The following is a 10,593-nucleotide window of genomic DNA, read 5'->3' as shown; positions in this document are numbered from 1 at the left end:
CAGATCTTGTGTGATCATGATACCTAAAGCCAGCACATGGATCAAAGTGAATTTGCTCACCCTACAAATACTAAAACTGATTGAGGAGTTGTGCAAATACATGCAATGCAACATTCCCACCCACCCCCCATAAACAATCGCTACAGCGGTCTTGAAAATCACCCTCTGTTCCTTTGTGAATGAGATGCTCTTTATCTTGAATGGCTGAGATTTGGATATGTGAGTTAATTCCAGCTGTTATAAAACTGAGGTTTTTTTGTTCTGAACAAACACTCTGACCTTGGACCTTGCATATTTTACTAGAGAGGAAAACAATTATGTCTAATTTATATGGTAAGCATGGCTTTTCAAAAAGCTTGCTATTTGGGTTTCAGTGTTATTATGACACAAAACATTATGTTGTTGGCAAGGCTGTGTTGAAAAAGCCAAGGACTTATGTAAGTAGGTTTATCCCAACATTAGCCTTTCAAGACAGAGAAGATCTTGTTCACTAAGAAACAGAAACTGTACATTCAAGACCAAGAATGTTGGAGTGGCACTGGAGTGTTGCCCTGCCTTGCCACTCATATGCATGGCTCCTTTGCAGGGTCATTGTTTGGATGGATATATGAAGAAGGTGCATCCTGTAGGATTAAAACAAACAAACAAGTATTAAACAACAAAGAGAATTAAAAAAGGAGAGTGAAATGACAGGTGGTAGGAGAGTTATTGTCTGGAGCAGTGATGGCGAACCTATGGCATGCGTGCCAGAGGTGGCACTCAGAGCCCTCTCTGTGGGCACATGTGCCATCATCCCATCACAGTTTGCCAGAGTTTGTTACTAGAAAGCCAGAGGGACATAGCACTTTGCAATAAATAAGTGGGTTTTGGGTTGCAGTTTGGGCACTCGGCCTCGAAAAGGTTCACTATTACTGGTCTGGAGGTCTACAAAAAATTAACTTCATTAAAAGTTAGGGTTGAGTTGACAAATTGGTAGGAAAGCAACAGCTATAAACTATTGTGCTTTGACTGTGCCTCATGTGCAATGTGGTAGTCGTAAATTCTGTAGTGCAGGCCCTCATCATGACAGCAACATAGAAACACAGAGCTGGAAGAGATATCAAGGGCCACCGAAATCAACCTCCTGCCATGCAGGAACAAAGAATCTAAGAACTCACAAACCTCCGAAGTAAGAGACTCCACCACCCTCCGAGGTAGCATATTCCACTGTTGAACAGCTCTTACCATTAGGACGTCCCTCCTAATGTTTCTTTTCTCTTTTCCTGTAGTTTGTAGCCATTGCTCTATGTTCTAGAATACAATGGGGGACTTTGTCAAAGGCCTTACTGAAATTACAATGGTCTATATCCACAGCATTGGAATCATAGAATCAGAGTTGGAAAAGACTAAAAGGGCCATCCAATCCAACCCCATTCTCCCATGCAGGAAGGTATAATCCAAGCACTCCAAGGAGGGAGACTCCAACACACTCCAAGGAAGCCTGTTCTATTGCCAAACAGCTCTCACTGATGTTTATCACACTATACTCTTAAAGTGCTACTATTCCACTTTGACTCCTCTAGCTGCCTCCTGTTGCATTCTGGGATTGGCAGTTTTAAGGAGTTCTCTGCCTGAGAATTCTAAATACTCCTCCTTAAAACTGCCAATCCTAAAATGCAACAGGAGGCAGCTAGAGGAGTCAAACTGGAATTGTGGCACTTTAAGGGTATAGTGTGATAAACATCACTGTCAGGAAATTCTTCCTAATGTTGAAGTGGAATCACTTTTCCTGTACTTTGAATCAGTTGCTCCGGTATTTTTTTCTCTGGAGCTGCAGAAAACAAGCTTGGTCCATCCTCAATATGACACCTTCAAATATTTAAACAGGGCTATCCTATCACCTCATTACCTCCTCTTCTCCAGGCTAAACATACCCAGCTGCCTAGGTTGCCCTTCATCTACCAAGCTTGTAATGCTGTCCACAACAACAAGAAAGAGGTGGTGGTGGGGGGGGGGGGGGAGATTAGTCTGGCATTACTTGTTTTTGAGAAACGCATATTGATTTTTAGTGCGCACAACATTCCTTTCTAAGTGCTTACAGGCTGTCTTTTTCATGATCTGCTCTGGACTCTTTCCTGGTATTGATGTCAGGCTGACTTGGTAGTAATTATTTGGGTCCTCTCCCCCCCCCTTTTTTTTTTGAAGATGGGGACAATATTTGCTCTCTTCCAATCTGCTGGGTCATCTTCTGTTCTCCAGGAATTCTCTGAGATTACTTTTGCCAGTTCTTTTAATACCCTTGGATGTAACACTTGAATTTATTGTTTTTTCCATCTCCTTTCATTTTTAACCGGATGATCTCAACCTGGTTTCCACAATTTAAGTCATGGTTCTCTTCACAGGTGCAAACATCCTTGATATATAATGCTACACCTCCTCCTTTCCTGCTTTGTCTATTTCTCTGAATATTTCTACAGCTTTGCTACTATATTCCAATCATGAGACTCATCTCACCAGGTTTCAGTGATGCATATTATATTTCCTTTGCTGTGTTAAGAGTTCAGGCTCATCTTATTTCCTGTGCTCTATGCATTATTAGTGTAGACTGAGACATCTAAGACCATAGGCCATTCCCCAATCTGCTTATTTAAGTCCCCCTGTTCCCTCTCACTGTTGGATTCTTGTACTATTCACACAGATGTCTCTATAACATATGAACTATTATTACCTCAAGTACTTCATGAACTCCTGCCCTCATGAAAATTGTCTCCCTCCTCCAGATAGCTCAGTTTAAAGCTCTCCTGATCAGTTTTGTGAGATTCTTAGCAAAAACCTTCCTGACAACTGCTGTGAGGTGCAACCCTCACTTGCTAGAAGACCATTTTCATGAAAGTGCAGAACATTGTCCAAGAAACAAAATTGTTCCTGGAAGCACCATCTGAACAGCCAGTTGTTCACCTCCACTATTCTTCTCTCCCTTCCAGGGTTGTGCCTTTCATATGGGAGGAGAAACAAAATGACAACTTGTGCATAAAGGTCCTTCAGCTTCCTACTCACAGCCTTGTAATCCCTTGTGATAACCTGAAGGCTATGCTTTGCAGTTTCATTGGTTCCAAGGTGGACCAAAAAGAAGGGGCTTCATCAGTTGTCAGCCTGTTACAGGATGAAAGAGCCCATAATACAGGCAATTGATTTTTTGACCTCCAAACAAATCTGTACAAGCAGTTTTCATCTACATCAGGAGCAAGTGTTTTATAAAGTTAATGGGTCTTCATTGCTTGTTCATGATCAAGCACCTCCTCCCATCCAAACACAGGGATATTTGTGAGGGTTAGCTCACAGCAATGTATTGTTGTTGAGAATATAAATTTTCTCTCTAGTAACCAACTAAACTAAGAGGGAGCGAGGCACTCTAAGAGGTAACATCATCTCCCTGCTAATCAAAAAATCCTAGAGCCATAACCCTGGTAGGGAGAACCATAAGAGGATGATAGCATGGCTCCTCCCTTATTTCTTTCCCTCCCTGCATGGGTCTCCTTGACCCATTGCTCTTGCAGGAACCTCTGAGTAGCTGTGCAATGCATAGGAGGATGCAAAGTTAACCACATATCTGGATGAAATCCAGGAACTGCCATAGCATGCACATGGCTGTCTTTGCCACATGAGCTGCAAGAGGCAGGGAAACTGTGGCATTGTGCACATGTGCATATGTTTGAGTGTGTGTGTGGTGATGCTGGGATATGGAGAGACTGGGGAGGAACTCCCTATTATGGGAGTTGGCTGACTTCATGTATGGGTACCAATGCTAGGAATATAGCATCTAGATGGAAGGAAGTAATAGTGGCACTCTGTTCTGCTTTGGTCAGGCCCCATCTGGAATACTGTTTCCAGTTCTAGGCACCATAATTCAAAGAGGATGTTGAGAAGCTGGAATGTGTCCAGAGGAGGGAGACCAAAATGGTGAAGGTTCTGAAAATCATGCCCTATGAGGAGAGACTTAAGGAGCTGAGTATGTTTAGCCTGGAGAAGAGAAGGTTAAAAGGTGATATGATAGTCCTGTTTAAATATTTGAAGGGGCGTCATATTGAGGAGGGAGTGAGGTTGCTTTCCTCTGCTCCAGAGAATAATACACGGAAGAATGGATTCAAACTCCAGGAAAAGAGATTCCACCTAAACATTAAGAAAAACTTCCTGACAGTAAGAGCTGTTTGGCAGTGGAACACATTGCCTCAAAAAGTGGTGGATGCTTCTTCTTTGGTGGTCTTTAAACAGAGGCTGGATGGTCATCTCTCAGGGGCGCTTTGATTGTATCTTCCTGCATGGGATTGGACTAGGTGACCCTTGTGGTCTTCCAACTCCACAACTCTCTCTGATTCTAAGTCGGGTTGGTAGTGTTAAAAGTTCCTTATTAGTGGGTGTTTACCAGAATGGTGTGGCCAAGTCTGCAATACTTCCTGTACCCTTTAAAAATATCTTGTGTTTACCCCTGCCTCTGGAGTGGCACCACTGTGTATCTAGCATTTGTGGCAGTACCGTAGCTGTTGAGCGGGATATCACTGTCATCATGAGTTAACTCTCTCTCTATCCATAAGTTTTTTTTTTGGGGGGGGGGGGCATATATTACTGTCTCTGTCCATAATTGGAGGGATGCAGGACATGCCATCATGTCCATGTTTGTGTTTTTCCATATTTCTTTCTCACTTCCTGGCCTGAACATGAATGGAGATCTTAACAACTGCGTCACCTGCCTAGATTGTGCAAGCACTGGAATGTTCTGCCTGTCTTTTCTACTAGCCTAAATGTTGCAAGAGAGACAAAATGAGGGACAAACTGACCAGGATAAAATTACAGTTTTTTTTCTTTTTAATTTATTTTTTTATTGATTTGACACTAATAAAATTATTATATCAGCTTACATTTCACATATTTCTACAGTTGTTTTTACACTGATACACTCTTTTTTAACTTCCACATTGTTCTTTCTTTCTGTACAAACATTCCCCCCATAACCTGTGTTTCCCATCTATGTCATAAATCATACTTCCCCATTTGTCATCATACAAACTAAATCCAAAATCAAAATACAGTGCGCCCTTGCCTTATGCACGGATCCATTCCGGACTCCGCCACATAAGGCAAGCTCCAACTAATGGGGCTAATGCACGCGGTGCAGTGCGGAGGCACTGTAATACTTGTAATTTCAATACTTCTTACAGTAAAATACTGTATGATGTGTGCTCTTTGCTCCCCTTTCGCCCCTTTGTATCCTATTATTTTTGTCTTAGTGTTAAATAATCAATCTTTTTATTAATTCAACATTAGTTACATCTACTTTTGATGAAATCCTCTGTTGTTCAATGTATCTTATTTCTCTGCTTGTTTGTTGCTGAAATGATACGCTTTCCATTTATCTTCCTGAAAAATTTGTGTGTTTATTCTTCTCTGAAAACATTTTTAATTTTTTAAAAAACGTTACTGTTTATTCCCCATATCTCTTCCCAGTATTCTAAGATGGGGGACCAGTGTTGCTAACAAGCCTTGAAGGTATTCCCTAGAATGATTAACCAAAATCCAAAATCCTCAGAATTCCCCAATATTTACTATTATTATTCAGTCAAAATCCCCAGAAAGAAATTAATTAAATTCCTCGGAAATTGGCAACACTGTTGGGGACCATTCTCAGTCTACTTTCTGCATTAATCTATTGTTGATCATGAATTCTTTCGTTTGCAATTTTTTCATGAATTCTTTGCTGCGTGTGTGTTGCTGGGGTGGGGAAAGACTTTTAATCTGCACGTGCAAACAAGAAAGAAATCAAGAATTACGAATGTGGTCATGTTTTCTTGCTGTGGTGTAGAACCCAGGAGCATTGGAAGTGACGGCATTTCTTTCTCAACTTTAAGGTCAGCTCGACATCATCCCTGGTCTTTTTTTTTTCTTGAAGGGAGCCAATTCATCTGCCACGATTTGCCAGGCTGACCCAGGAGAACAAACCCATTTGGGGTCACACTGCTAACTGTGGTGGTTTTGTAGGCGGCCTGGCCTCTCCTCCACACAACTTTTCTAAAGGAAAATCTGAGTCAGAAACTCTTGCAGCTGCTTCAGGCAGGCAGGGCGAAGAAAAGGTTGGGGGAGCAGCCCCTGACTCATCCAGAGCAGCCTCTCAAAGTGGGGGCTCCAAAGGAAATGAAGTCACCTCCAGAGGGAGGGGAAGGGGGCCAGCAGGGTCCAAGGGAAGGCAGGAAACTCAACTCAGGAGTTTCTTTTCTTTCAGGAAGGTGGTTGGTGGAGGAGGGGAGGAAGAGAGGGGATCAGCAAAAGGATGACTGAGGAAACCACAAATATCAATGCACTGGGCAAAGGAGGAGGTGGAGGCTGTGGGGAGGGAGGCAGGAGGGGGGAATCTCTAAGCCAAGCCAAGAAAGGCTGAAAAGTCCTTAACCAGCAAAGGGCCAATTCGCTCTTTTATTATAAAATAATAAAAATTTTATTTGAACCCCGCTTTTTGTTAAAACAATCAAACTTCTGTCTTTTGCGCATCTTCACTTTCTTAACTGTAGACTGTGGCAGGGTGGAAAGGATTCCTTGTCATACAATCATAGAGTTATAATTTTTTGTGGGTTTTTTGGGCTATGTGGCCATGTTCTAGAAGAGTTTATACCTGACGTTTCACCAACATCTGTGGCTGGCATCTTCATAAAAATAGAGTTGGAAGAAACCACCAGGGCCACCCAGTCCAACCTCCTGCCATGCAGGAACTCACAATCACAGCACCCCCAAAAGATGGCCACCCAGCCTCTGTTTAAAGACCTCCAAAGGAGACTCCACCACTCTCCAAGGCAGCGTCATCCGCTCTTGAATAGCTCTTACTGTCAGGAAGTTCCTCCCAATGCTGAGATGGAATCTCTTTTCCTTTAGTTTGAACCCATTGCTCTTAAGTCCTATTCTCTGGAGCAGCAGAAAACAAGATTATTACATCCTCAAATACTCAAACACACTCCTTCAAATACTTAAACAGGGCTATCATGTCACCACTCACCCTTCTATCCTCCAGGCTAAACATACCCAGCTCCAGCCCCTTCACCATTTTGGTCGCTCTCCTTTGGACACGATCCAGCTTCTCAACATCCTTTTTGAACTGTGGGGCCCAGAACTGGATGCAGCATTCCAGATGAGACCTGACGAAAGCAGAAAAGAGTGGCACTATCACTTCCCATGATCTAGAGTTCTAGACACTATACTTCTATTGATGATGCCTAGCATTGCACTGGTCTTTTTAGATGCTACATCACACTGTTGATTCATGTTGAAGGAGGAAGACTGGCCTTTCATAGAATCATAGAGCTGGAAGGGACCCCAAGGGCCATCCAGTACAACCCCCTTCTTCCATGCAGGAACTTACAATCAAAGCACCCCTTGGGACAGGTGGCGATCCAGCTTGTTTAAAAACCTCCAAAGAAGGAGACTCCACCACACTCCAAGACAGCAGTGTCAGCAGGCACTGATCATGGGAGTCTTTGGTCCACTGGGGAAGGGGCTACTTTCTGGGTGAAGGAGATCCACTCCAATCCCATTTATTCATGAAGAAGTTGCCCAGAAGCCATGGGGGCTTCCTCCAAGGAAGGGGCTATTGCTGTGCTGTGCAAAAACCCACGCAGGGGAGTACACTAACACCCTAAATTCTTAAAACAATGATACCTTTAACTGGCTAACCAAAATGCACTAAATACATGAGTCAAATTATCACAGTTCTGTGGATTTGGGGTGTTATTGTAGTTTGCTTTATGGCCAACAGGGCTGACAGCCAGTGTGACATATTGGTTTCAGTGTTGGCCTAGGACTCTGGAGACCTGGGTTCGAATCCTGGCCTGTCCATCGAAACCCATTGCGTGCCCCTGGGCAAATCACACTCTCTCAGACTCAGGGGAAGGCAGTGTTAAACCTCTTCTGAACAAACCTTGCTAAGAAAACCTCTTGCCTTAGGGTTGTCATATGGCAGACATGACTTGAAGGCACACAACACACACATGGTGACCCTATCCTGAGGTTTTGTTGGCAAAAGAGAGGCTGAGAGAGAGAGAGAGTGTGACGCATCCAAGGTCTCCCAGTGGGAGATTCATGGCTGAGTGGAGAACTGAGCCTTGGTCCCATCCTCAAAACCATGCTGGCTCTCATAAATTCATGTTAAAACTCACATGTCATTTCATACTCAGACCCCCCCCCCCCCATGAAGAGAAGGAAAGTGCAGGGGCTGAGTCCAAGGAGGGAAGGAGAGAAGAGGGGTATCTGTGGGGAGGGGAGGAGTTCTGGGCTGAGAGACACACTTTGGGGGATACACTCTTCCCCCCTTTCCCTCCAACTCTTCTTCCTCCCTTTCTCCTCCTCCTTACCCCCTTTTTCTCCCCCTCCTCCTTTTTCCTCCCCCTTCTTCCCCCTCCCCCTCCTGTTTCTTTTCCCTCTTTACTTCCTCTCCTTCATTTTCCTCCTCCCCTCTCCTCTCTTCATCCCTTCCCCCTTCCTCATCCTCCCCTCCTCTGTCTTTCCTCCCTCCCTCCTTTGCCAGTTTCCCCCTCTTCCCCCATTTTCTTCCTCCTTCCCTCCCTTTTCCTCCCCCTCTTCTTACTCCCTTGTTCCTTCCTCTACTTCCTTCTCCCCCTCCCTTCTTCATCTCCCACTTCCTTCCTTCTTCCTTCCTCTACTTCCTCCACCCCTCCGTTTTCCTCCCCCAATTTTTCCTTCTCCCCCCTTTTTCCACCATCTTTTTCTTCCTCCCCTCCCTTTTTCCTCCTTTTCTTCTTCCTCCCCTCTTCCTCCCTCTTCTTCTTCCCTTTTCCTTCTCCACTTCCTCCCTCTTCTTCTTTTTTCCTCCCCGACTTCCTCCCTCTTCTTCTTCCCTTTCCCCCCCACTTCCTCCCTCTCCCTTTTCCTCCCCCACTTCCTCCCTCTTCTTCTTCTCTATTCCTCCCCCTCTTCTTCTTCCCTTTTCCTCCCCTACTTCCTCCCTCTTCTTCTTCTCTTTTCCTCCCCCACTTCCTCCCTCTTCTTCTTCTCTTTTCCTCCCCCTCTTCTTCCCTCTTCTTCTTCCCTTTTCCTCCCCCACTTCCTCCCTCTTCTTCTTCTCTTTTCCTCCCCCTCTTCTTCCCTCTTCTTCTTCCCTTTTCCTCCCCCACTTACTCCCTCTTCTTCTTCCCTTTTCCTCCCCCACTTACTCCCTCTTCTTCTTCTCTTTTCCTCTCCCTCTTCTTCCCTCTTCTTCTTCCCTTTTCCTCCCCCACTTACTCCCTCTTCTTCTTCCCTTTTCCTCCCCGACTTCCTCCCTCTTCTTCTTCTCTTTTCCTCCCCCTCTTCTTCTTCCCTTTTCCTCCCCACTTCCTCCCTCTTCTTCTTCTCTTTTCCTCCCCCTCTTCTTCCCTCTTCTTCTTCCCTTTTCCTCCCCCTCTTCCTCCCTCTTCTTCTTCCCTTTTCCTCCCCCACTTACTCCCTCTTCTTCTTCTCTTTTCCTCCCCCTCTTCTTCTTCCCTTTTCCTCCCCCACTTACTCCCTCTTCTTCTTCCCTTTTCCTCCCCGGCTTCCTCCCTCTTCTTCTTCCCTTTCCCCCCCACTTCCTCCCTCTCCCTTTTCCTCCCCACTTCCTCCTCCTTCTTCTTCTCTATTCCTCCCCCTCTTCTTTTTCCCTTTTCCTCCCCTACTTCCTCCCTCTTCTTCTTCTCTTTTCCTCCCTCTCTTCTTCTTCCCTTTTCCTCCCCCACTTCCTCCCTCTTCTTCTTCTCTTTTCCTCCCCCTCTTCTTCCCTCTTCTTCTTCCCTTTTCCTCCCCCACTTCCTCCCTCTTCTTTTTCCCTTTTCCTCCTCCACTTACTCCCTCTTCTTCTTCTCTTTTTCTCCCCCACTTACTCCCTCTTCTTCTTCTCTTTTACTCCCCCTCTTCTTCCCTCTTCTTCTTCCCTTTTCTTCCCCCACTTCCTCCCTCTTCTTCTTCCCTTTTCCTCCCCCACTTCCTCCCTCTTCTTCTTCCCTTTTCCTCCCCCACTTACTCCCTCTTCTTCTTCTTCTTCTTCTTCCTTCCCTCCCCTTCCTCCTCCTCCTCCTCCTCCCCCTCCTTCCTCCCTTTCTTCCTCCTCCCCTCCTGTTTCTTTCTTCCCTCTTCCTCTTCCTCTTCCCCTGCCGCCTTCTTCTTCTTCTTCTCCCTGCCCTCCTTTGCCCCCCTCTCCTCTTCCTTCCCTTCCCTTCCCTTCCCTTTTTGCAGGCGGGGGCTGAGGCTCCTCTGCTGGGCTCTCCTTTTATGGTCACAGAGTCTGGGCCGGGCGAGGCTCCCTTCGGGGCTTGGCTTCCTCCTCCTCCTCTTGAGCTCCATCCCAGCCTCCTTCTCCTTCTCCTTGGCCAGGACAAGCCCCGGCAGACGGAGCAGGGCACCCCAAGGTAAGGAGCCAGGAGCCTGGGGAAAGGAGGGCAGGCTGCCTCCGCACTGCAAAGGTAACCCGGTTTGGCCCTCCAGATGATGGTCTCTCCAGGACTGTGATGTGGAGCAGCAAAGTTTGGGGAACTTTCCCTACTGGAGGAACTTTCCCCACTGATGGGCTGTGGCTTCCTCCTCCTCCTCTTGGAGCTAGTTGGG

General features: G+C 45.6%; 1 protein-coding gene across 2 annotated transcripts in view; it reads left to right on the top strand.

The window, feature by feature from the left end:
• Positions 1–10,317: 10,317 nt before the first annotated feature.
• ZYX (zyxin) overlaps positions 10,318–10,593 on the top strand; it is a 39,006-nt gene continuing 38,730 nt past the window's right edge. For both annotated transcript variants that reach the window (XM_089488886.1, XM_089488884.1), the window contains exon 1: positions 10,318–10,397. The gene's annotated coding sequence lies outside the window, so the exon portion shown is untranslated. The remainder of the gene's footprint in view (positions 10,398–10,593) is intronic.

Source organism: Sceloporus occidentalis, unplaced genomic scaffold, assembly GCF_023333645.1.
Source record: "Sceloporus occidentalis isolate IW3139 unplaced genomic scaffold, rSceOcc1.0.p SCAF_1, whole genome shotgun sequence".
NCBI lineage: Eukaryota > Metazoa > Chordata > Lepidosauria > Squamata > Phrynosomatidae > Sceloporus > Sceloporus occidentalis.
The sequence above is the reverse complement of the archived record's forward strand: the minus strand, read 5'-3'. Positions and strand labels throughout refer to the sequence as shown.